The sequence below is a fragment of the Nycticebus coucang genome, chromosome 2, assembly GCF_027406575.1.
Source record: "Nycticebus coucang isolate mNycCou1 chromosome 2, mNycCou1.pri, whole genome shotgun sequence".
NCBI classification, from domain to species: Eukaryota; Metazoa; Chordata; class Mammalia; order Primates; family Lorisidae; genus Nycticebus; species Nycticebus coucang.
The window spans coordinates 160,178,720-160,206,502 of NC_069781.1; the positions used below are offsets into that span (position 1 = coordinate 160,178,720).

The following is a 27,783-nucleotide window of genomic DNA, read 5'->3' on the forward strand; positions in this document are numbered from 1 at the left end:
TATGCTTTAGGTTTCATGGATTTGGAATTCCTCATTTGTTGTGGTTGGTAAGATATTGGATAATGCAAAGAAAACCATCTAGTACAGGGTCTGACTTTTATTAAGTTGGTTCTCTTCCTTGGTTTCCCCACTGAACACCAGGCTACTCAAAGGCAGGTCCTATCATCACTAGATTTGACAAAAGTACACAAAAGTCTGCATTTAGCAAACAGCCTGGGATTTGCATTCCAGAGACACAAAAGTGATACTTCCTGTCTGAGTTTTTCTTCTTTCTACCAGGATAACAGGCACTCCAATTTCCTTGAGTTTCTCTTTAACTGAAAGACTCCAATACCAATATAGAGTGTAAGGGCAAGAAAGGATATAAAACAAATCACACAAAATTTACCAAAGGGGGGAATGAAAAACAGGAAGAGCACACTGGTGAAAGAAGAATGACAAATCCAGGAAATTTATTATAAGCAATTACCCCTTCCCAGCTTACAAACAGCAGTCTGAGTGCATCTCCATTTATTCCCAATTATTAATGTCAGAACTGTAATTTTCACTTGTCCTCTCCTCTTCTTTCACGAATGACCCCTTTTGTCTGGTTGGTGACTTCTGTCACCCTGCATTCTATTAATGGCATTCTCTAGAACATCTTGACGGAGATACCTGGCGTGACTAGAAGACTAGAAGATTCACTGTGATTTCCAATCTTTCTTAGCAATTTGCTCCTCAACCTTCTGGTGACATAACGAGCCCAGGTCAGTACTTATTGCTTTGCTGGAAGTGTAAGCACGGAAAGTTCTGTTTTTTTGGCCTAGTGTCTTTATTGGAATGGGGTGTTTAATACAGAGGATGGACTGCAGTTATTTGTCATAAACAAGGACCGTCTAGGTTGAAAGACTCAATTTTGTTGATAATTTACTGCACAAACTTTGAATGTGGAATGTCTTAACAGTGTTCCAAAGTACTAGTATAGCTTGTGGAAAGACAGGTCCCAGCAGTGCCCAAACAAGGCTACTATGATCAGAATTTGCCTATTTCCAAGGCAACAAGCAGTGATGTTACTTCTTTTGGCCTATGTGAGCTATGTGAACAAATAGTTTAACTGTCCCCTTCTCCATTTTTAGAGGCTGATGAATTTAATTGGTGAGACCCTAGAACAGAAAAAAGTGGCTTTGTAAGTAGTGCAAGTAACAACATGGGGCTGGCAAAGCCTATTTTTCAGGTCACTTTCCCCAGCTTTTTTATGTTGGAGGTGTTTAAAGATTCTATTAATAAGACCTCAGAAAAAAATGTCCTGGTGAATATGACCTCCCAGGTTTGACCAACTCTATCCTCATTTTAAAATTGGATACACAGTTGATGTCTTATCTTGAGAACATGTTCTGGGAGATTGTTTCAACTGCTTTCACCAGCTGAGGAATTTTGAAATCCAGGTGTCTCTGCCTCCAGCTCAGAACATTTTCCAGGGAAACTTGAACTTTTTTTGAAATCTGTCGTGAGGCAGAGGTGGATAAAAATTCTGAATCATTGAATTATTAGCTGAAAGAACTTGAATACATTCACAAGTTCAAACATTACTATTCCTGTTTTCCAAATAAGGAATTTAACTGTCCTAAAGTTGTTTGTAGAAGTAAGTACATGATCAGACTATCCAGCACTCATAGTAGACAGTGGACATTCAACACATATTGTATACAAAGGTACTTAAGTTCAAGTCAAAAGTTCTTAGAAGACTGGCTAAGGCAGCTTTTATTTTCTTCAGATGGAATTAATAGGGAAAAAGTATATGGAAAATGTCTTTCTAAATGATATACTGTAATAACAATAATGATTAAAAAATTAAAATTTCATGTAAAATTACCTCCTGAACTGTTGAAAATTCATACATGGCTGTAGCATTTCTTTTTCTTTCTTTCTTTTTTTTTTTTTGAGTCTTACTATGCCACCCTCCATACATAGAGTAATGTGGCTTCACAGCTCACAGCAACCTCCAACTCTTGGGCTTAAGCAATTCTCTTGCCTCAGTGTCCCAAGTAGCTGGGACTACAGACTAAAACGCCTGGCTATTATTTTTCTGTTGCAGTTTTCATTATTGTTGTTTAGCAGGCCCTCCAGCCTTGGTGTATGTGGCCGGCGCCTTAACCACTGTGCTACAAGCGTCAAGCCAAGCCATACCACTTCTTCTAGGCAAAATGAATGTGAAAGCAGGAAGAATGACAATTTTCATCTGGAGGTCCTGGGTTTCATCTGTTTCTACTGCAGATACGTATATGGGAATCTGTTTAGATAATATATCACGTACACATTGTCATATGTAAAATGTATAATGACTAATTGTTTGCACATTTTCCTTGGGAACTTTTATTAAAGGATAAAATAAATACTTAAATCATTTAAATTCGCTGTTTCTAGTTTTGACAAATGCATACGATTATGAAATAACGAGGTGTAAAGAGTCTTTGTAGCTCCCCAAAGTTGCCTGTTGCTTTTCTTTGAGGTCGACATTTTTTCTATTCCTCTGTTAACCACATATCTGTTCTCTGTCTTTATATTTTGCTTTTATTCACAATGCCATACAAATAGAGTGTAACTTTTTTATCTATTTTTTTACTCAGCACAATGAATCTAATATTCATCCATCTTTACCGGTGTCCATATTAGTTTATTTATTTTGTTTGTGGTTCCTGAGTCGTATGCCACTGTATAGATATTCTATCACTTGAAGAATATTTGGGCTGTTTAAAATTTGAGACACTTGAAAATAAAACCATTATAACCATTTACATAAAGATTTCTGCACACACATTAGCTTTCATGTTGCTTATGGAAAACACCTAAGAATGAGAAGCCTGGGTCATGTGGCAAGTGGCTGTGATGTCTAATCGGCTGTTCCATCATGCATATGTGGTCAAAGATTTTTCAGGATCTTACCATGAGGGATATTTCAGTTGAAATTATTATTTAAATCAGTGGCCTTTGACTAAAGCAGATTGCCCCCCAGAATGTGAGTGGGCCTTATATAAGTAGTTGAAGGCCTAAATAAAACAAAAGTCCACCCTCCCCAGAGCTGGGGTGGATTTTGCTGCAGACGGACTTCAGACTCAAACTTGGCTCTGTCCTCAGTCTTCAGCCTGAGGACCTTTGGACTTGTAGTATAGCATGTGTTGTTTTTCTTTTTTTTACTGATTCTGCACTCTGCAGGCCCACACTGCAGATTTTGGACTTACTGGCTTCCATAATCATGTAAGCTAATTCCTTAAAATAAATCTATCCATCTAATCTATCTATCTATCTATCTATCTATCTATCTATCTATCTATCTATCTATCTATCTATCTATATGCATGCAGTCTTGCATCTGTTTCTCTGGAGAATGCCAACAAACACCATTGCTGTACCAGTACATAGTCCCATCTACAGTTGTGACTTTTCGTTGCTCCACATCTTTGCCAGCAGTTGCGATTGCCACTTAGTTTTGTTTCTAATGCTAGCTATTGTACAATAAGTGGGAGATAGCACCTCACTGCAGTTATGACTACATATACTGCATGGTACATAATTATCATTCATTCTAAAGGAGTAAGGCTGAGTGCAAGCTTTACATTTTTACAGCACAGAGTAGTTTACCAAATGTGTTCACAGTGATATCACATTCATTCTCACAGGCCTCAGACCTCCCTAGACTCATTAATCTCTTTCCAAAACTGTTTATTAAGTATTTATCTTGTGACTGGACTTGTGCTTAGCTCTAGGATAATAACTAATAAGACACTCTCCCATTCTCTAAGAGCTTTGAGTTCATGATCTAGAGGAAGAGACACAAAAATTGACGTTTTAATTTGATGCCTACTTTAAATCTTTTTTAACTTAAAAAAGCCTTGTGTGTATGTGAATAAGTGAATATCAATGAATAACTTTGTGTGTTTAATTGTGTGTGTGTGTATTTTGCCATAGATAGATAGATAGACCACTTAGTTTAATGGTATTTCAAAAGCTTTTACTTGACGAGTTCTGTCTGTCAATACCTCCACCTAGACACTTTGTTATTGTTTCTATATTATGTGTTTAACACTGCATGTTTTAGAAAAATAACTGAAATTTATATATAGTATATAAATTACACACGTGTAATATGATTTTTATATATAATAAATAGATATTACATGTTATATATACAGAGAGGGAGCAATAGAAGTATATTACCATGCATCCCTTAACAACAGGGGTATATTCTCAAAATGCCTCATTAGACAATTTCATCACTGAATAAATTTCATCATTGCGTGAACATTACATAGAGTGTAGTTACACAGACCTAGATGATACAGCCTGCTACAAATCTATGCTATGTGGTTTAGCCAATTGCTTCCAGGCTACAAGCCTGTACAGAGTGTTACTATACAGAATGTTCCAGGCAATTATGACACAGTGGCTAAGTACATGTATTTGTGTATCTAAATAGATCTCAATACAGAAAAAGTGTAATAAAAATTGGTACACTTAGGGTGGCGCCTGTGGCTCAAAGGAGTAGGGCGCCAGCCCCATATGCCAGCCCAGGCCAAAAAAAAAAAATTTGGTACATTTGGATAAGGGGATTTACCATGAATGGAAATTATAGGACTAGATGTTGCTCTGGCTAAGTGAGTGAGTGGTGAGGGAATGTGAAAACCAGAGACATTGCTGTCCCCTACTACAGATGTCACAAACACTGGACTAGTGTTTAGGCTGCACTAAATTTGGTTTTTAAAAACAGCTTTCTTCCTTCAATCATGAATTGACCTTAGCTTACTGTCACATTTTTACTTTATAAACATTTTACTTTTTTTAATTTTTGGATTCTTTTTGAGCACTTAGCTTAAAACACAAACACATGGCACAGCTCTACATAATCATTTTCTTTATTCATATCCTTGTTTTAGAAGCTTTTTTCTATCTTTAATTTTTCGTTCCTTTTCTTACCTTGTAATTGTTTTTGTTAAAAATGAAGACACAAACCCCGCCCATTAGCCGAGGCCTACCCATCATCAATATATCAGGTTAGGGTTAACATCACTGTCTTCCTTTTCCACAGCTTGTCCTACTGGAAGGTTTTTAGTGGCAATAACTTACGTGGAGCTGTCATCTCCTGTGATGACGACCCTTTCTTCTGCCATTCCTCCTGAAGGAGTGGCCCATGGCTCTTTTTCAGTTAATTATTATTTTATTTATTATTTTTTATTAAATCATAGCTGTGTACATTAGTATGATCATGGGGCACCATACACTTGGTTCATAGACCGTTTGACACATTTTCATCACACTAGTTCGCTGGGCGTCTCCAGCTGTCTGTCCACTCCAATAATCCACACACACAGAAGGTCCAGACCCCCTTTCCTCTCACCTGATGGCTTGGGAAAGGTGGGCTACACATCCGTCCTGTCCGCCATCATGCTCCGCCTCCAATTATTTTTTATATAAATATAAAGAACATATTTCAAAATAATGATAAAAAGTACGGGCATCAAATAATAAACCTATAACAGAGTCATTTATTTGACTCATAATCATAACTGTTATACTTTCTTATACCTAGCAGCACGGTAGATTTGTTTACACGAGTTCACCACGAATACATAAGGAATGCTTAGCTCTACAATTTTAGCATGTAGATAGGAATTTCTTAACTCCACTATCCATGTACTCTTATGGGACTACCATCAAATATGTACTCTGTTATTGACTGAAATGCCATTATGCTACACATGACTGTGTATACAAAAGTTCCTTTGTAAGACTCCACGCATAAAAATTATTTCAATATTCCAGAACTTAAATGGTACTAATTTCTGAGCTTTTCCAGGCCCAATAAAGAATGTGTGATCAGGGTTAGCTGACTAAGGCCACCAGCCTACTACTCAGAGGAATAACTTACTAAGTTGATACTCCTGGCAGACAAAAGCTGGATATGGCTGGCTGCCACCAGGAACCTTGTTCGTATGAGTATTTTGTAAAGACCCCAAGGTCTCAGCAATGCTTCCTTTGAGTTATTCAAGGTGTAAATCACTGAAGGAGACATGTCTTCTCTGTGGGATGTTATTTGAAGTAGGCTTTTGATAAAATTGATGCTATTCTAATGTGTGTGTAGACTGGGGATTTGCAGAGATATAATACATTCTGTGTCTATTTGCATGACTGTGTCAAAGTTGTTCTGACAAAGTACAAATGAAAGAAATATTTAAGCCTCAAAGTTTGGGGTTTCAAGAACAAAATGGATGATGTGGGAATATAGATAAAAACATACATAAGCATGATAAATCACTACCAGAGCCTGTTCAGCTGGGATTTAATCATTCACCAAGGCAATTTCCAGAGCAGATAAGATTATCCTAAGCATGGTTCCCATAGAAATTTCCACCGACATGATTAGAGCAGATACAGAAAAATAGATGGTAGATTCACTATGAAACAGAGTGGACTTTAATAAAAAACCCCTTCATATGCAGATATGTATCAAGGATCCTAAAAGTGTCATAGTCTTTACCTAATAAATCATTTTAAGACATCTATACCAATAAAGCACCATATATAGCATACAAAAAATCAAAATGCACTAAGAAAGGTTTTTTTAATGTATGATAATGTTTATTTACACACATATAACAAAGACAGCAACCAACTGTTATTAGATATTTTGGTTAAATAAATTTTGGCAAATTTATAGTTTTTTTTTTGTTTGTTTGTTTTGTTTTGTTTTTTTGAGACAGAGTCTCACTTTATCACCCTTGGTAGAGTGCTGTGGCATCATAGCTCACAGCAACCTCCAACTCCTGGGCTTAGGCAATTCTCTTCCCTCAGCCTCCCAAGTAGCTGGGACTACAGGTGCCCACCACAATGCCTGGGTACTTTTTGTTGCAGTTTGGATGGGGCCGGGTTTGAACCCACCACCCTCAGTATATGGGGCCAGCACCCTACTCACCGAGCCACAGGTGCTGCCCAAGAATTTTATAGCGTTGCACATATTTTGTTTGTTATAATATTATAAATCCATTTTAAACATTATTGGTATATTAGATGAAAAAGTCATAATAAAACATTATATAATGCATATAGTAGTATTCAGCTGTGTCAGAACTATGTAAAACATTATATATATATAAAGAAAACACTAGTCATCTTTGATTATTGAGATTAATGTTTTGTCTTTTCTCTTTTGTATTTTTAAAAGTGGTAAGTAAATTTTACCTACATCTGTTATAGTGAAGGAAAAAGAAAATGCCTCCTATAAAACAAAAATAAAGGGATAGTGATCCTGGTGAGAGAATTGGAAAAATGTATAGAAAGGTATATTGGATTCTGATGATTCCCATGTAAACAACTCTAATTGTTAACTGCCCAGAAAGTATCAGCACATTATTAGGTGACTGATAGTACCTGCTATCTTCTTGAATGACGGGAGAGAAGGGAACAATTTAGGAAACTGTATAATGAAGTAAAGTGAAGAGAGGAGAAAGGCTAGCACAGTTGCTAGAATCTGACCAGAGAGAACCTCTGGCCTATTAGCAGCTTTCCTTTTGTTGTTCATGATCAGGAAATAAGGGATTGTATATAAGAAAAAAAAAATCCTTAATTATTCTTGATCTTGTGACGTTAGGACTCTCTCTCAGGAAAGAGTTAACAGAAACCTTTGTACAGAATTGGGCCTTCAAGTACCACAGAGAGGTTTTAAATAGGGTTTGAAGTTGCCCAATTACAGCCTTTCAAATGAATCAAAGACAAAGTCTCCTAATCTTCTTCTTAGGACATGGTCTGAAGCTCTTTGGAGGGAAGGAGATGAGAACAAAGAGCAACTGTTTCTCTATATGGATTATTAACTAAGAAATGGCACCAGTACATCACAGGCATCCGAGTAAACAAACCCTGCTCATCCTTGTCTTGACTTCTTTTTTTTTTTTTCTTTTCCCCTAATAAATCCAGAAAATACACAAAAGGCTTTTACTTCAATGGAGTTCAAAGAATGTCCTTTTCCTCTTTGTTGCATTTGGCCTTTGTTCAGTGGATAATCAAAAAAGCAGAAACTTTTTTTTTTCCGAGTATTAAACTTCGTCTCTCTAAAACAACTACTAAAAATTTAAATCTCTGAAAATATATCTAAGGAAGCCAACTTTTTTTTTTTTTTGGAATGTAATTATAGACCCTAAGTATCTGTATAGATTCTATAATTGTTTTAAAATATTGAACTCTCTGCTACAAATATCAACAGATTGTTTTCCATATTTTCTGTGTGATAACTGGCTGAAGTCTTAGAAGAAGCCCACAACTACCACACATAGAGGGATTGTCTTTAGGTGTTTATCCCTTTTCAATTCACATCTTCCCTAAAATTTTCCTCTTAAAAATTAGTAATAGGCTCGGCACCTGTAGCTCAGTGGCTAGGGCTCCAGCCACATGCATCAGAGCTGGCGGGTTCGAATCCAGCCTGGGCCTGACAAACAACAATGACAACTGCAACAAAAAATAGCCGGGTATTGTGGTGGGCGCCTATAGTCCCAGCTACTTGGGAGGCTGAGGCAAGAGAATCGCTTAAGCCCAAGAGTTGGAGGTTGCTGTGAGCTGTGACACCATGGTATTCTACCTAGGGCAACAGCTTGAGACTCTGTCTCAAAAAAATAAAGAAGGAATAATAATTCCAGCAGGACTGGCCTTAGCCTCTTTTGAACTTCCTCATGGCCTATCTGCCTCCTAAAACATTTCTTGTACTTATTTGACTAATGATTTATAAAAGAAGGAAATATACAATGAGCATTACTTCAGCACATGTATTTATCAAATATAGTCCTATAGACACACAAATTCTCTCTTCCCCACTCTCCCTTCTCTCATTTCTCTCTCTCTTTTTTTTTGTGGGGGGGTCATACAATTTATCATCTTAACCATTCTGAAGTGTATAGTTCGGTGGCAGTGAATATATTGGTGATGATGTACAGCCATCACCACTATCCATCTCCAGATCTTTTTTCATCTTATAAACTGAAACTCTGCACCCAATAAATAATTACTTACATCCAGTCCCCTTTTAGCCCTAGAAGCCCCCATTTTGCGTTCTGGCTTTATGATTTTGACTATTCTAAGCACCAGCTACAAGGGGAATTATATAGTTTTTTTGTCTTTTGTGACTGGCTTGTTTCATTTTGCATAAAGTCCTCAAGATTTATCTAAGCATGTGGCAGATTTCTCTCTTTAAGAATGTAAAATGTTACAGCTACTGTAAAAAAAAAAAAAAAGTATGTCTGTTCTTCAAAAAATTAAAAATAGAATTACCACAGGATCCAGCAATTCAATTCTAAATATATACCCAAAAGAACTGAAAGCAGGATCTGAATGGGACATTAATACACTCATGTTTATTATTCACAATATTAAAACATGGAAACAACCCAAGTATCCGTGGATGAATAGATGAGTGAAATGTATTTATATACAATAGAATATACATATTCTTTCTTTCCTTTCTTTTTTCTTTTTTTTTTTTTTTTTGCGGTTTTGGCCAGGGCTGGGTTTGAACCCACCACCTCCAGTATATGGGGCTACCACTTTACTCCTTGAGCCACAGGTGCCACCCAGAACATACATATTCTAATATTTTTAATAATGCCTGAGAGTTTTATCCACCCCATTTTACCCATAATGAAAGTTTAGGGTCAGAAAGATTAACTAATTCATAACTGATAGGTGTCAAGGGTTAGAATTAGAACCTAATTGATGAGAGCAATCATTGTACTCTTTCAGGCTATAGCTGGAGACTATGCCTTGCATTCACAGACCATATCATCTACATGCCAATTCTTCCTGGACCTTTGCAACAGAATACAGTGGTGCAAGAGGATGAGATTTACACACACTAACTACCACTGAATACTAATAGAACATGAGAAGACATATGAACATCTGTGTTTACGTGAAATACATATAAACATGGGTGAGCGGCAAAATTTAATTCAATGGAGCTAATTTATATATCTTCCCTTACCCAACAACTTATTAAATCACTTGGGCAAATGTTCTTGTCATTTGTTTTGTATGTTTTAGAGAGATTTATTTGCTTGATTCTACTTAGAAAAATTATAGCATAGTACAATGAGCACAGGATATGGAGGACACCTGTTCTACTGGGTACTAATAGGCGGCATAATTAATTAGTCACTTATTCTATGTGTATTTTTGTGTAAGTTATTTTATTCCTTTGATATAATTTACCTTATCTTCAAATGAGAGCAATAACAATTGTTTCATGGAGCTGTTATAAGAATTAAAAGAGATGATGAAAAAAAGTGAACATTGAATACGAGTTCCACTTCATAAATTATAGGAACCATGTGTATTAGTTTCTAAGTACAATATAAAATTCCAATTTTTGTTATTTTTAAGTAACTTCTTTCTTTTTATAATGAGGGAAATCATATCTTATATGACCCTGGTGCTTGCTATAGTAAATATCACATAAGAGTTATTAAATTACTACTAAGTACATTTAATAGCACTATACTTCAACATGGTCTTAAGACTGGGAACTTTTGAGATGATGCTTCTATTACTATCATAATAACCACTTCTAATGTAAGTTAATTTTCTTACATTGACTTTGATAAATCCATGCTGAGATTATTAACCAATTACTTAGAATATATGTATCCTCTCAAAATTAAGTAATTTTGCCTTAGATCAGATTCCCTTGAGATGGGAGACATTTTATTATCAAAATGTTTGGGGGAGAGAGAAATAAGTAAAACAGCATGGAAAAGAGGATAGAAAGAAAGCCCTGCAATTTTAGGCACAATCTTAGCCTCAAATCTAGGTGTCCAAACTCTAAGACAAGAAATTGGGCTTTCAAAGTCCTAAACAAGCCTGTCTTTGATCTGAGGGAGGTAGATCGTAAGTAATTGGAAAATTCTAATTTCTGTGTATTTAGGCAAAACATCTCCATTAGCCAAAGACTCCAACAAGGAAATCATAGGTATAAAACAGAAGACACACGGACTGCAGAGAGGCACACAGAACAGGTAGGAAGTCCCACCATATGGCCAGATCATTGACAAAATCCACTCCTGACCCCTCAAAAGACCTAAGCTTGTTCCAGTGTCTGTCTCATGATTGTCTATGGAAATTTCATAACCAAAGTCATAGACAAAGTCTAACCATAATGTGAGCTTTTTCCCCTTAAAGCTCATCATTTCAGGGAAGAGAAGTTCAAATCTTAAAAAGGGTAAAAAACTTTGGTGTGAAACTATATAGAGCTTTTTTATTTATTTATTTATTTTGTAGAGACAGAGTCTCACTGTACCACCCACCGGTAGAGTGCCGTGGCGTCACAGGGCTCACAGCAAACTCTAACTCTTGGGCTTACGCGATTCTCTTGCCTCAGCCTCCCGAGCAGCTGGGACTACAGGCGCCCGCCACAGCGCCCGGCTATTTTTTTGTTGCAGTTTGGCCGGGGCCGGGTTTGAACCCGCCACCCTCAGTATATGGGGCCGGCGCCCTACTCACTGAGCCACAGGCGCCGCCCGTATATAGAGCTTTTTTAAAAAATTGCAGACTAGAAGCATCTATATGTTTTGACACATAAGTTTGTACTAAGACCAAACCTGTTCAGTCTCTGCACTGGTTCACAAAGCCATAATGCTCAGAACAAAGGCTACACAGTGTTTTGACACATAAGTTTGTACTAAGACCAAACCTGTCCAGTTTTAGACTTCCTGTGCTGGTTCACATAGTGATAATGCTCACAAAAAAGGCCACACAGCTTTTGACAGCTTTAAAAGGATTTTCCATTTATTATCAACTCAAAAGTCTGCCATTTCAGGTGTTACTGGTTACATTTGGCAGCTGGGAAAACTCAAGTTCAGAGATATCATGTGGTTAATTAAAAATTACAAAATGGTGAAGTGGCAAAACTGGGTCTTGTATTTTTCATTTTGTCTTCAAATCTAATCTTCTTTCCTTTCATATGTTAGTAAGCACAAAGTTTGGTTGAAAACATGTCCACAAATAAAACTTCACAGTTGCTATCGCAATATTCTTTTAAGCTCTGATGCCAGACCAATGAGAAAGTTCTAACAAGGCAACATTAATTTAGTTCCTATAGATTCTGCCACACCCCATCATTTCCTCTCTTAAAGCATTCCACAAGCTGGGGTACACTAATGAATAATTACCTGTGTTCCTGTTGGCCAGTAAGCTCTGTGATGGCAAAACCTTGATAGAATGTATTTTGTTGACTTTTGAAACCCTGTTACCTAACTCCATGCCAAACACAAGATAGATACTCACTAAGAAATTGCTGTTGAATGAAGCATTAGATCTGGCCCACAGCAGATTGACAAACACTAGTTTCCATTCATCTCTTTATTTCCAAGCCCCAAGCTTGTTTCAGTTTCTGTCTCATATTTATAAGAAAATCTTACCATGGCAGGTGATGGATGGTCCACCTATATGTTACCTCCAAAGGTCATTTGCCATTTTCAGTTTCCCCTCTCCTGGAAAGTCCCCACATGACTCAGTGGAGAGAAACCAAGTATGTTGCTGAGCAATTTTTTCAAATGAGCTCTCCTTTATTCATCGTTCACCACACTAATGTGAGAGTAGGGTCTGGTCAAATTTTAGCCATGGCTGGAGCACAGAAACATCAGCAAGCTGGCCTAGTAGGTGAAGCAATGTCAATCATCCCAAGCAATTTCACCATTTTTTTGAAGGAGGAAGTTTTTCAAAGATAGGAGAGAAGAGATATCCAGAAATTTAAATGAAAGAACGATAGATGTTCGGGTTTGCACTATAGGAAGACAATGCCTCTCAAGTAATCTGGAGCATGTGTCAGGGTCCCACCCCAGGGGCAGGGCCTGTAGTACATTACAGTGGCTTTTTTCATACTTTAAAATAAATCATTCATGATTTTTTTCATGTTTTAAAACGTGCAAGTTTGCAAGTTTTTTTGGTTTTGTTTTCTTTGTTAAGTGGATTAATTGCACAGTGGAAAGGCTAGACATTTGATATACCCATCACCTGAATAGGGTACATTGTGCCCAATAGACCTACCTGTCACCCTCCCACTTCAAAGACACCAGTGTCCGTTAACTCATCTTGTATGACCATGCATCTCCATTGCTTAGCTACAAGTTAGAACACAGAGTATTTGTTTTTTTGTTCCTGGGTTACTTTGCTTAGAATAATGGTCTCCAATTCCATCCAAGTTATTACAGAAGACATTGTATTATTCTTTTTAATGGCTGAGGAATATTCCATGCCACATATACATTTCATTATCTACTCATCAGGTAATGGACACTTAGGTTCATTCCATATCTTTACCATTTTGAATTGTGCTGCAATAAACACAGGGGTTCAGGTGTCTTTTTTAATGAAATGATTTCTTTTCTTTTGAATAGATACCCAGTAGTGGGATTGCTGGCTCAAATGGTAGATCTACATATAGTTCTTTGAGAACTTCCCATACGGCTTTCCATAGACATTGTACTAATATATTTTCCCACCAACAATGTATAAGCATTCCCTTTTCACCCCATTCATGCAAACATTTGTTGTTCTTTGGCTTTTTAGTAATGGCCATCATGGCAGGGGTAAGGTGGTATCTCATTGTGGTTTTAATTTGCATCTCCCTGATGATTGGTGATGTTAAGCATTTTTCATGTTTTTTGGCCATTTGTCTAAGCTTTTTTGAAAAAAGTCTGTTCATGCCTTTTGTCCACTTTTTAATGGTATTATCTGTTTGTTTGTTTGTTTGTTTTTCTTGCTGATTCGTTTGAGTTCCTTATGGATTCTAGACTTTAATCTTTTGTCCGATGCAGTGTTTACAAATTTTTTCTTCTATTTTGCAGGTTTTCTATTTACTCTGTGGATTCTTTTTTGGCTGTCCAGAAACTTTTTTAGTTTAATTAGGGCTCATTTTTTTATTTTCATGTTCACTATATTTGCTTTGGGGGTTTTAGTCATAAATTGTCTGTCTAAGCCAATATCCCAAAGACTCTTTCTTAAGTTTTCTTTTAGAATTTTCATCATATCAGGTCTTACATTTAAGTCTGTAATCCATCCTAATTGTTGTGCATGTTAAGAGAGGGAATTCCAGTTTCTTTCCTCTCCTGTGGCTGTCCAATTATCCAAGCACCACTGCTTGCATCTACATTCTGTTCTGGTTACCATAATAATATGGTATAATTGCAGTATAATATGGAGTCAAGTAATGTGATGTCTCCAGGATTCTTCTTTTTGCCTAGGATTTCTTTGCCTATTTGGGCTCTTTTTGATTCCATGTAAAATTTAGGATTGCCTATTCTAGTTCTGTGAAAAATGATATTAGTATTTTGATGGGAATTTCATTGAATTTATAAACCACTTTGGGCAATGTAGCCTTTTTAATATATATTTTTTCCATCTATGAGCCTGTAGTGTTTTCTCATTTGTTGTTGTCATCAACAATTTCTTTCATAAGTGATTTGTATTTCTTCTTATTCAGATATATCCTCCTTGGGTAAGTATACACCTATGGATTTTTTGTACTATTATTAATGGTATTGAGTTCTTGATTTGATACTCGGCATAACTGTTATTAGTGTCTAGAATAGCTATTTATTTGTGTACTTTCATTTTATAATCTGAGACTTTACAGAATTCATTCATTAATTTTAGGAGTCTTTTGGAGGAAGACTTAGGGTTTTCTAGATTTTAAGATTATATAATCAGCAAAAAGAGATAATTTGACCTCCTCATTTCTAATTTGGGTACCCTTTGTTTTTTTAATCTTGGCTTGTTGTTCTTGGCTTGTTGTTCCAGTACTATGTTCAATAGCAGTGGTGACAATGGTCATCTTTGTCTTGTTCCTGTTCTCAGGGGGAATGTTTTCCATTTTACTCAAATCATTATGATGTTGGATGTGGGTTTGTCATATATGACATTTAATATTTTGAGGTATAACACTTCTATGCATAGTTTGTTAAGGATTTTTATTGTAAGGGTATGCTGGATTTTCTCAGTGATTTTCTGCATCTATTGAGATAATCGTTTGGTTTTTGTTCTTAATTCTGTTTATGTGGTAAATCGCATTTGTTGATAGGCATATGTTGAATCATCCTTGCATCACTAGAATGAAACCTCCTTGATTGTGGTTAACTTTTTTTTGATGTGCCCTTGGGTTTGATTTGCTAGTATTTTGTTGAGATTTTTTTCCATCTGTGTTCATGGGGGATATTGGTCTGTAGTTTTCCATTTTTTGTTGTGCCTTTTCCTGGCCTTTCACCCTTGGTATCAGGGTGAAACTGGCTTCCTACACAGAATGTCTTAACAAATATTGGAGACCTGGAAGAAGGAGGGATAAGGGAGTTGGGGGATGAAAATTACCTATTAGGTACAATGTACACTATTCAGGTTATGGGTAAATTAAAAGCTAAACTTCCACTATGCAATTCATAGCAATAACCCAAATCTATTCCATAAATCCACAGCTACAACTTGGACTTTAACCTTCCAAAAGCAAACTATGTAACTCACTCATATGTTCCCTTGTATTAATTTGAAATTAAAAGAAAAAGAATAACTATGTTTGCTTGCTTTTGATTTCCATTTGAATGGATTATAATTTTCCACCCTTTTACCTTGACTGTATGTGGCTCTTTACAAGATAAAGCAGTTTTTTGGATAGAGCAGTTATTTGTCTTTTTTTTTTTTTTTTAATTGTTGGGGATTCATTGAGGGTACAAAGAACCAGGTTACACTGCTTGCATTTGTTAGGTAAAGTCCCTCTTATAATTGTGTTGTCCCCCAAGAAGTGTTATTTTTTCTTTAAGCCAGGTCATTTAAGTGGAAGCATTTTGACAATTTACATTCACTGTTGATATGGGTAAGGGAGGTACTGCTCCATTCACCATGTTGATTGCTACATGTTTGCTTTGTATTCTCCCTGACATGAATGTTTTATAGGGTCTGTAAGTTTTTATGGTCAAGTGTTTTTACAGTAGTGAGTATGCCTACCATTTTTTTTCAGTATTTAAAGCTCTTTTTAAACATTTCTTGTAGAGGAAGTCTTGTAGTGACAAATTCCCTTAGATTGGGGTTATGTAGGAGAGATTTTATTTTTTCTTCATTAATGAACCTTTGTTTTGCAGGATATGAAATTCTTTTTTTTTTTTTTTTTTTTTTTGGCCAGGGCTGTGTTTAAACCTGCCACCTCCGGCATATGGGACCGGCGCCCTACTCCTTGAGCCACAGGTGCCGCCCAGGATATGAAATTCTTATCTGACTGCTATTTTGTTTATGAATACTAAAAATCAGACTCCAGACCTATCTAGCTTGTAAGGCTTCTGCTGAGAAGTCTGCTGTTAGTCTTCTGGGTCCCCCTTTCTAAGTTACTTCATGCTTTCTCTCACAGCCTGTAAGATTTTCTCTTCCACTTTTTGACTGTAGACAAACTGATGATTGTGTCATGGTAATTCCTTATTTTCAATAAATCTTTTAAGAGTTCATCCCTTATTGCATCTGGGTATCTAAATTCCTGGGCCCGGCATAGTGGCTCATGCCCGTAATCCGAGCACTTTGGGAAGCCAAGGCTTGAGCTCAGGAGTTAACACCAACCTGAGCAAGAGCAAGACCCCGTCTCTACTAAAAATAGAAAAACGAGCCAGGCATGGTGGCAGGTTCTTGTAGTCCCAACTACTCAGGAGGTTGAGGCAAGAGGATTGTGTTAGCCCATGAATTGGAGGTTGCTGTGATGACCCCACAGCACTCTACCCAGGGCTAAAGAGTAAGACTCTGCCTTAAAAAAAAAATCCTCACAAGACCAGGAAACTTTTTCTATTCCTTCTAATAGATTTTCCATGCTTTTTTCTTTTTCTTCTTCTCTTTCAAGAAGACCTAGGATGATGTGCATTTCACATAACCCAATATATCTCTGAGACTTCCTTAATATCTCTTGATTCTTTTCTTCTTCGTTTTTTGACTAACAGGGCTAATTCAAAAGTTCTTATTTTCAAACTCTGAAATTCTTTCTTCTGCTTGATCTAGGCTGCTGTTAAACACTTCCATTGTACTGTGAAATACCTTAAACGACTCTTTTATTTTCAAGGGTTTTTTGTGTATGTGTGTTGTTTTTTTTATTTTTTTTTAGAGACAGAGTCTCACTTTATCACCCTCGGTAGAATGCCACAGCATCACAGCTCACAGCAACCTCCAACTCCTGGGCTTAGGCCATTCTTTTGCCTCAGCCTCCCGAATAGCTGGGACTGCAGGTGCCTGCCACAATGTCCGGCTATTTTTTGTTGCAGTTTGAACCCTCCACCCTCAGTATATGGGGCCAGAACCCTACCTACTGAGCCACAGGCACCACCCCAAATGTTTTTTTTTTTTTTAATGATGTTCATCTCTTTAGTGAATTTTTCATTCATGTCTTGAATTATTAATCTTTGTGCTGGCTTTTGACTTTCTCATCCCATTTTTTCATATTGTCAGCATTCTCATGCTGGCTTTTTCTAATCTGAAATCTCTTCTCTGAGGATCTGATAGCTTTGTGGTAAACCTGTTACCTCGGCTAGGAACTCGGATGCTCAGGGTAAAGAGGGAGAGGAAGTCTGCCTTTTGGCATTCACCTGAAGTACCCATTGTGGTGTTGCTGGCAATTTGTGTCAGTTGGAACTTAGATCCCTGCAGGGCTGTGTGTTCAGGAGCCAGTGGTATGCACTATGTTTGGTAGTTCCCAGTTCCCTAACCCCTACATGGTGAGCTTGAGCTCATGTTGGAAGATTGCTCAAGCAAAAGAGGGTCAGATGCCCCCTGAACTTGCCCCCCACCACTGCTGTCCTGCTTCTCCCCTACCCTTGGGGTTGTCACAGACCATGCAGATGTTGGGTGATGTTCATGTGGAGGGGTGAGCTGGTCCCCAGGCCCCTGCTGAAAGGTTGGGGTCAAGGTAGGTCCCTCTCCATGGTGGCAGCAGAGGTTGGCAGTGTGTGAATTTGTTGGTGCTTCGATCCCCCAGCAGCAGAAGCAGGTTGGGTGGGGCCCACTCAGTGGCCTCAGCACAGGTGGGCAGCTGTATGGGTTACTCCCACCAGGGTCTCACAGAGTAAGTGGTTCAAGGGCAGCATCAGTGGGAGAAGATGTCTGTGTGCATCTGCTCTCTCCTGGGTACCCCGTGACAGTAGAAGCAGCAGTGCCCAATAGCACTTGACCTCAAGGCATGTGAGAGTGCCCAGCTCCCCACTCCCTTCCTGATCCAACAGTGTCAGAATTGGACCCTGTGCAGATTCAGCCCTATGGAGCTAGATCTCCAGGATGGCACCACATGCAGTGCACAGGGCTTGGAAGCCCCTGGGACCCCTCCCTGGAACAATGCCACCGTGTACCTTCCAGCCTATTCCTAGGGTCAGTGCACAGGCATGTGGGAGGAGGGTCCCTTTCATAGCTCACATTGCGGTCTACAGGGGAGTGTGGGGCCCGGGTGTCTCTCACTTGCCACCTCCCCACAAATGGATGCCTCTTAGATCTTCAGTTGTACTGCCTGAGCTGGTCACCCACCTTCCTTTTCCTTTTCTTTGGGTGCCCCCATTGCTCCTCTGCTGACTTCTGATGCTCTGTCTGAGACAAACCACTTGAAGTTGAATACCTACTCTCCTCTTTCAGTGTTCTCCATGAGAGCAGCATGTGCTGGCTGCTTTCACAGCATCATCTTGGCTGGAAGTCATGACAAATTTAATAATGGCCAAGTGAAGAGCTGCTTACAAAGTTGGAATTTTCAACATTTTAAATTTGGGCTGCCTTAGTACTAGTGAAGTATAAGTGTGCCTTTTCAGGATTTCGAATTACAACGTGAGACAAACCTATTCTCCTTCATATCAGCAAGAATAGATTGACCTTTTTAAATAGAACAACCATTACTTAGAACTTCTCTCACAAACCATGCCATTCAACACTTATTCATTCCCGTGAGGTGGTTTTTTTTTTTTTTTTTTTTTTTTGTTAATTGTTGGAGATTCATTAATGGTACAAGAAACCAGGTTACATTGATTGCATTTGTTAGGCAAAGTCCCTCTTACAATCATGTCTTGCCCCCAAAAGGTGTGGCACAGACCATAGCCCCACCCCTCTCCTTCTTTCCCTCTCTCTGCTCTTGCTTTCCCCACCTCTCCCTGTAAAATTGAATATCGAATTTTACAGGTGAAACCTTGGTCAGTTCATAGAGTATCTAAACTTTTTCTCTTCCTCTAAATTTAGTGCGTCCCCTTGTCAATCAACATCCTCATATGCTATTCTTTCTTAGGGAATAAGAAGATTAGGGAATAATCTTCCTCCCTTTCTTCTAGCTAAACCCTACTCTAATACTTTAGATATTAATTTCTACACTGCTTTTGAGAATATTTCATAGCCTTCTCAGTCTGAGGTTGTTATGTACACACAACACTTTTGTATTTTAAGTTAATTTTATTTCTAGATTTTCCAATCAAAAACTAAAACTCCAATAATCATCTTCTTCTTAAGTAAATATTGGTTTAATCAACAGTGTGCATTTTCTGAGGAAAAGTCACAAACTCAGAGCCAGCAGGCTCTTCTATGAAGCCTTGACACTTTGTTGCTGCTATTTGCATTGTTGTTTATTTGAGTAATTTGTGTTTTTTCAAATATATATATTTCACTTGTGCTTTTAATTGTAAATGTTTACTGAATTACATTGTATTTATGTGATATTTAATTAGAGCACAGAATGAAAGAGTCACTGTTTTTATGAAAACAAAGTGGGTTCTTTTTTATAAAGATGCGATAAAGAACATTGCACACAAAAAGGGCTGCTACTTTAGGTGAGCATGAAGAAATAGAAAAGAGTAAGAAAACTTGCAGATGGATGATGTCCTTATTGTACAAATGTAAGTTCTCATTCCACTTAGAAGACACTGAAATCAGAAACTGAATTATGTGTGATGCGTTACTGTGACAATCGTGTATGTAATACGGGCAATTTGCATTCTAATCAATAGGCATGTATTCCAAGAAAATATATTGTCATTATATCAAAAGACTGATGAATGTATATTTATGTATTTAAATTAAATTTTTTCTTTAAGTTTTGAAAGCTCATTTTGATCCCCCGCTTAACCATGTTTTTAGTTTTGCTAATCATTATCCATCAGGGATCCTGCAGGAAACAAATGGAACACTGGGATAATTTAACAAGGTACCAGCCAGTTTAGGAAAAACAACAATAGACACATTTAAGTTTTGGCAGCAGCAGGATGCTACTCTTACCTTTGGACCTAAGGGGTAAAGGAAATAAGATAGGGTTACTGAAATCAGGCACGAGCTGAAAGCTTGAAAGAGAAGTTGCCTTCATAGGAGCTGCGGCAGCAGGTAAAGGATCGCAGTGAGAGAGATGAGAAAGAAATGTCCAGACTTCTCTTTCTTCTGGCTTCCCAGTCTCTGGCTGGTACCTCTGATTGGCCGAAACTCAACTAGTATTCAAAGGAGTCTGGATAACATGGCCCCAGCTATCAGCCCTCCAGGAAGAGCAAGGCAGAAAGGAATGCAAGTGGATGCAGGGGACAGAATAGCCAGTCCACTGACCAAGCACCAGATTCTATCATGATGGGCAGATAGTTTTCCAGGAAATTCATTTATCAAATACCTTCCATATTAGATTATAAAATGAGCTCCATAAAATGAATTACATACACATTTTGTTATGTACCATACCTAATAATAAATACTTTCCATAGTGTGCATGGACAATCAATCACTCAAAATTTATTCCCTTACTGACGTTTTTGAAAGAATAAGTACAAGGTCAACTTTAATATCAAATTGACTTTCCCTCTCATTTTTTTTTTTTTCTCTTAAGTGCGGGATTGGTGTATGAGTTGGTGAGTTGGTGACAGGCTCTAGTTTAAGAGATTGAATTTTGACCATACATTTAGTTTCTACAAACACTGAGAGTGTGATTTGCTAGAACTGATTTTGATTACTGGCTGCGTGTATTGTATTAGACCTATTATCCGGATGGGAGAAGTGTTATTCTTACGGCCCTCAGCTATATGGTCCCTTCAGTAGAGAAGTTAACTTAATTAGTTCTCAAGACAACACTACATCTTCTGTTGTTTATCATTTTTTTCTTTCCCCTTCTACAACTCTATGCTAATTTATTTTACCATGCTCACAAAAGAGCTCTGAAAAGTAAATTTTATCCTCTCACCATGCAGTTGATTTATAATGCTTTCCTAGAAGAAAATAGCTCATGTAAAAGTCTGAGAATTAAGTATTCCTATGTTATTATTCTCAATATATTTTATTTTCTCCCTTCTGTAATAGCACTTTGTCCCTTCACATACATATGTCTCTAAGCATTAAGGGATAGAAAATTCTTTGTATGCCTTAGATTAAGTAGAAAGCTAACAAATTTGAAAAAATAGGTTGAGAAAGAATAGGATGAATGAAGAGACAGGTTTTGGTCGACATAAAGTGTTAGATCTAAAAGACATCTCAGATATTTCTTGTCCAAACCCATTATTTTTAAGTGAAGTTTCTCAGGCCCTGAAAGAAGAATTATATTGCCTATGGTAACACAGAGCCTCACATAGAAAATTCAGTCCCTTTCTAACAAGTTACACTGGAAGGATTTCAAAGTTGTCCTTTTCTACTTAGGTTCTCCCGTTTCCAAATCCAAATATCCAAACACCAAGGTGCTATGGAGGATGAGCTTCACTTGACAGCCTGTCATTTCAGTGCGATGTGGAAGTTTGAAGCCAGATTGTTCAAGTCTCAAGTTATTGTAAGTATTTCCCTATTATCTATTTCTTTCTATTTTACTGCATTTTAAATTTATTTTATCTGCTCAACAGTATGTACAATGCTAGTCCAAGGTACCAAATGTATATTATTTTGTCTAAGAAAACAAATCCCAACAAAACATGTATTACAGCTTCTTGCTCAAAGCTTTTTTTCACTCTACATATTCACTGACTAGTTATATTTTTAACCATCTTCCTCTGAATCAAATGAAGTATCATGTTCTACACTTGATCCTTCAAATATCTAAAATAAATTTGTGATCGTTTTATCTACATTATTTTGTGTAATGAAGAAAAATGTCGTAGCCATTAACCCAGAGAAGATAAAACCTCAGCCCTATTAAGCAGGAATGTCATTTCCACGAAATTAAACAAGTCAAAATAGTCATGACTTCTTAAGGATTCTAAAGATTAGATCAGGGAGTTCTGACTCCCCTTTGCTCCTCCACATGGTGTCAGAACTATAGAAACATGTGTTTGCAAATTGTTCTATTGTATTTTCTACTTATCTAAACCCCTGACTTGGGAGTTTGAGTGACAGGAAACCAGCTCACTCTGGTTGCTGAATGAGCATGCGGTCAAAATGTGGAAGGCTGAACGTAAAGAACACAGGTACTGAATCCAGAGGGGAAGTGTTTGGTGGAGGGGATCTGGGGGTCGTGAGATGGAAGAGGGGTGCTGAGAAATAATGTGGAGACTGCTCTTCCCTCTCTGATGCTGTATTAAGGGTCTTCTTTCTTGTGGCATTAGATTCTGGGTCATATTTTCTCTAAAGTGTTCATGGTTTTCTTAATTTATAACTACTAAAGAAATCAAATAAACTGTTCTTAGAATTAATGGAAAACAACACTTACACAGAAAGCACATAGATCCTCAGATCAGGAGTGGCAAAGAGGTTTCAACTCTGGTGGCAATACTGAAACATCATTAAGTAGCCTGCACAGCTATTTTGAGAAAAATTCTAAAACCACTCACAGAAATTATGGGGACACACACAGAAAACACACGTTTGATGTTATGTTGCACATGGTATCTTATATGCATGTATGTTTTAGGGTTTTTTGGTTGTTGTTGTTTTGTTTTTTTATTTTTCTTTTTGAGACAGAGTCTCACTTTGTCACCCTCCGTAGAGTTCTGGGGTGTCACAGCTCACAGCAACCTCCAACTCCTGGGCTTAGACTACTCCCTTGCCTTACCCTCCCAAGTAGCTGGGACTACTGGTACCCACCACAATGCCCAGCTATTCTTTTTGTTGCATTTGTTTAGCTGTTGTTTAGCTGGCCCAGGCCGTATTCGAACCCACCGCCCTCAGTGTATGTGGCTAGTGCTGTAACCACTGTGCTACGGACGCTGAGCCTACGCATTTTTCTTTAAAATATATGGCTGACACTGATCCGAAATACTTCATAAAACATAAACTTACCTAACTTTTCTTTATTTCTTTTTCTTTTTTTTTTTGTAGAGATGGAGTCTCACTGTACCACCCTCAGGTAGAATGTCATGACATCATATGGCTCACAGCAACCTCTAACTCTTGGGCTTACGCGATTCTGTTGCCTCAGCCTCCCAAGCAGCTGGGACTACAGGCGCCCGCCACAATGCCCGACTATTTTTTTGTTGCAGTTTTGGCTGGGGCTGGGTTTGAACCTGTCACCCTCGGCATATGGGGCCGGCGCCCTACTCACTGAGCCACAGGCGCCGCCCAATTTTTGGCCAGGACTGGGTTTGAACCCATCACCTCTGGTAAATGGGGCTGGCACCCTACTCCTTTGACCACATACAGGCACCACCCAACTTACCTAACTTTTCAAACTACTTGTAAGTAGGTGCATATTATTACCATTTTAGAGAAGACAAAACTGAGGCTACGTAGTTAGGAAGTAGCAGAATGAGATTTTGAATAGGGGCTCCAGATATACGCAGTTGTTCACCTGTGAGACGGCCTTTCACGGTATCATATAAAGTTTCATACAATATTTATCATGTGTCTTGAGCCAGGCTGTATTTTTGGCACTGTGATATTAAGGACGAACCACACAAAAATCCAGCTCTCCTCATGCTCAATTCCAGCAGCAAAGATAGGGAGAGTAAGATGATCCAATATATGAAATAATTTCAGATAAAATATCAGACAAAGTCAAAAGAAAAAAGTAAAATAGAAAAATGTTAAGGGAAGCTTTAAGGGGATGGTGTATGAATTGAAAAGTGAATGATGAGCAGGAGCTGGCCTTGGGAGGTAGAGTGTTCCAGGCAGAGGCAGCCACAGCGCAATGTCTTGAGGCATGATCAGGCTTTACCTGTTCCAGGAACAAGGGGGACTGTGTGGCTGGGGACCCGACGTGAAGAGCAGCAGGGTCAACGTGGAAAAGCTCTTCAGAGAGTGACTTATACACAACCCAGTGGGTCGCATTAAGGATTTGAACGATATTTTCCATACATAGAGTAGGGAGGACATCACTTGCAACTCTTATATGTCATCCTTAGTTTATGTCTGAATATTCACTTTTGACCCCAGTAGATTCTTTCCAGGGATTGAGATTCTATTTCAGACTTTTTGGAGTACTTATTAATATACTGATTCGGTTTGGGCTGGCTTACCCTGTTCTCTGAATTAAAAGAGTCTGGTGTGTTATATAGAAAAACACTCTTCCCATCTGAATAGTCACGCTGAGATCAACTTGTAAATGCAAAATCAAGGCACAGATTCTGAAGTCCCTGTTCTATCTGTCGGTTATTAATTAAAATGAGGGCAGCATCAATAAAGAAAGAATTACCTATTTAAAAATGTATAATAGATTGTTCCACTCTTGAAGCTTTATTAAATGATTTTATTGTTATTAAGAAAATAAGTCTCTGCCTACACAGTTTGTAGGCACTTTCTATTTATTTAAATTAGATTGGCTTGTTCAGAACAAAATTATAGTGTTTAAAACAATGGTAAAAGGATTCCTTGAGTAGTTGAAGGAATTCACAATTTTAAATTTGGTTGAATATTCAAAAATCTGAGACATTCCTATAAAACTACCTGCATTCTTTGGTTTAGCTAATTGTAGTCCAAATGTAAAGGACACCTATTCTTAAAGATACCATTTTCAAAAACGTTATCCCACATCCTAAGAAAAAATGTGAATTTTGTATGTTTGGTACAAGTGAAGGCTGATATAGAAAATAAAAAGACCAAGAACCAATCAGTGTTTATAAATAAAGATGATCAATTCTTAATGATCTACCAGAGTCAGTAACTGAGTTTGCAAAATCAATGGCCATGGGGTCAGGGAATTTGAGTTCTAGACTCTGCTTTATAAACTATGCATTATGTAACCATTTTATAATAAGCAAAGCTAAAACATTGAACCAGAGTATGCTTACTTACAGTTTGATAAGACAACTTATTGATTTAAGATATTTTCTTAAAATTTTCCAATAAACTGTGCTTCGTTTTTTTAGACCTAATTTTTCCCTCTTGGGTTGCAAGTAGCAGAGATTATGTCACTATGTAACTGAATCTTCAGGTTTCAACTTATAGTATTTAATAAATGTGCTAATGTTTTTTTTTTTTTTTTGCTGTTGCATTTATGTAGGAGTAAATGAATTATACACACACATGTGTGTGTGTATATATATGTGTATATATATGTGTGTGTGTAGGAGAAAAGAAAATATGGACTTTTTTTTAAATTTGGGATAGTCTAATTAACTGGCCAGTACCTTATGGAATTTGTCCTCCAAAACATAAGCTATTTATTTATACATCTTCTGCAAGATTTCTAACTGCTACATGTAAGATGCTTTATCTGAAGTTTTAATTATCTAATGAAATATGCCATGTGAAACTTTTTATAAGCTAAGAAATATGCGCACACGAGTAGCCAGTAGCCAAATGACCACAGTGCCCAATAGTTTTGCTGTTTCCTTCTAAATCTGCTTCCCACCCTTCTTCCCATTATCTTAATGCCAGGAGGAGCATCTGGCACTCCAGATTAGAAGAGGATGCTGGGAGAGACTCAGAGGTGAGATGTAACATGTGGAAAGTGGACGGAGAGTCTGGATGTTTAGCAATTTCGAAGCCTGAACACCCTGGAACTTCAGACCTCTTTCCAAGACGACAGCAAGAACGGTCTAGTGGGAAAATGGTATTAACATTAAGAGATCCATTCTTGGATTTGTGTATTCCACTGGGTTTCTCTGTCCTTGTGCTCCCAGTTGTGACAGGACATGGGACCATTAACAAGAAAACAGAGTAGAAATTAAGGACAGGATTTATATGTCAAGGACTTATTCTTGCTTAATCCATTGAAAATAAACTTCTCTGAAAATACCATATTTGAGATTATCTTTTTCTCGGATAATAATATACTACCCATATATTCAAAATCTCTAATTGTACTCCCTCTTCCAAAATAGACTGTCTAGAAAATCCCTATAAAGGAAGTCTAATAAATGTGATAATGAAGGCTATTTTTTGAATTGCATATATTTGTCTAAATCTATCTAGCTTTATTTCTTGTTTTTTTGTCATAAATTTTTAATTATACAATCTTTTGGGTGGATTGAGCATTTTAATAATAAAATACCCTTTATGTTTTTAATAATATTCATTGGGGGTTAATGTTAAATTTGTCTAATATTAATATAGCTACTTCATTTCTCTTTGGATTACTGTCTGCATGTTATATATTTTTCATCAACCTGTTTGTAAATACAAATCTCAAATATGTCTCTTATAGACAGCATACAGGCAGATCATTTTTTTTTTGTTTGTTTGTTTATCTGTTCTGACATCCTCTGCCTTTGTTTGGAGTATGTAGTTTATTTATATTTAGTGTAAATGTAACTAACATCCATGTCTGCCATTTTATTATTTGTTTTGTATATGTCTCATGTATATTTTACTTTTTAACTTTTCATAATTACTTTCATTTTTGATAGATATTTTAAATTTAATATATTAAGTTCCTTGAGGATTCGTTTGAGTTTTGTTTTTACTTTTTATTGTTGTTGTTGTTGTTTTAGGTTAATTAAGGATACAAAGAATTAGGTTACAATGTTTGCCTTTGTTAGTTAAAGTCCCTCTTATAATTGTGTTCTTCCCCCACGAGGTGTGCCAAGCTTAATTTATGATTATCAAAATGTGGAAACAACCTAAATGCTCACCAACCCAAGAATGGATTAACAAACTATGGTGTATATATACCATGGATTACTATTCAGCCATTAAAAAAGATGAAGCCTTTACAACTTTTGTATTAACCTGGATGGAGTTGAAACACATTCTTCTTAGTAAAGTATCACAACAATAAGGAAGCAAGAATCCATTTTTTCCTTTTTTTACTTTTTAAAATATCTCTCAGCAGTTTCCCTGAATATTAAAATAAATATTTTATCTTAAATTTTTTTAGTTTAGATTAATATATACTTAATTTCAGTACAACTATATATAAATATATAAAACTTCAATATAATTCTGTTTTCTTTCTCCTAATTTTCTATTATAATGAGACAGATTAAATCTTTATACATTACAAACTCATCAATTATTTAATTATTGCTTCATGCAGTTATCTATTAAATCAAATAATGTTAAAAAGAATTTACCAAAGCATATACATCTTTAATATCGTTCGTATTTACCTACATAGTTACTTTGCCCTGTTCTTTATTTCATAGTTGTAGATTTTTCTGCTTCCTAATGTTTCTCTCTTTTTTTACCTGAGGGATTCCTTTCAGTATTTCTAAGAGAGTAGGTCTGCTGTTGACAGATTCTGTCATTGTTTGTTTAACTAGAATGTGTTAATTTCTTTGATGTTTTTGAAGGATGGTGTTCTTGGATGTATAAAGTTAAATACATACATACATATATATATGGTGTTCTTGGATGTATATATATATGTATATATGTATGTATGTATTTAACTTTCAGCCTTTCAAATATGTCAACCCCTATCTCTTGGTCTCCATGAATTCTGATGAGAAACTAGTTGTTAAT

The 27,783-nt window shown here is 37.0% G+C and overlaps 1 long non-coding RNA gene across 1 annotated transcript; it reads left to right on the forward strand.

Annotated features, from left to right (window-relative positions):
- The first annotated feature begins 3,181 nt into the window (after window positions 1-3,181).
- On the forward strand, window positions 3,182-26,247 carry LOC128579800 (uncharacterized). Its single transcript, XR_008378267.1, has 3 exons — window positions 3,182-3,234; window positions 21,652-21,778; window positions 25,756-26,247. It is a non-coding gene; the product is annotated as an uncharacterized LOC128579800 (long non-coding RNA).
- The last annotated feature ends 1,536 nt before the right edge of the window (window positions 26,248-27,783 follow it).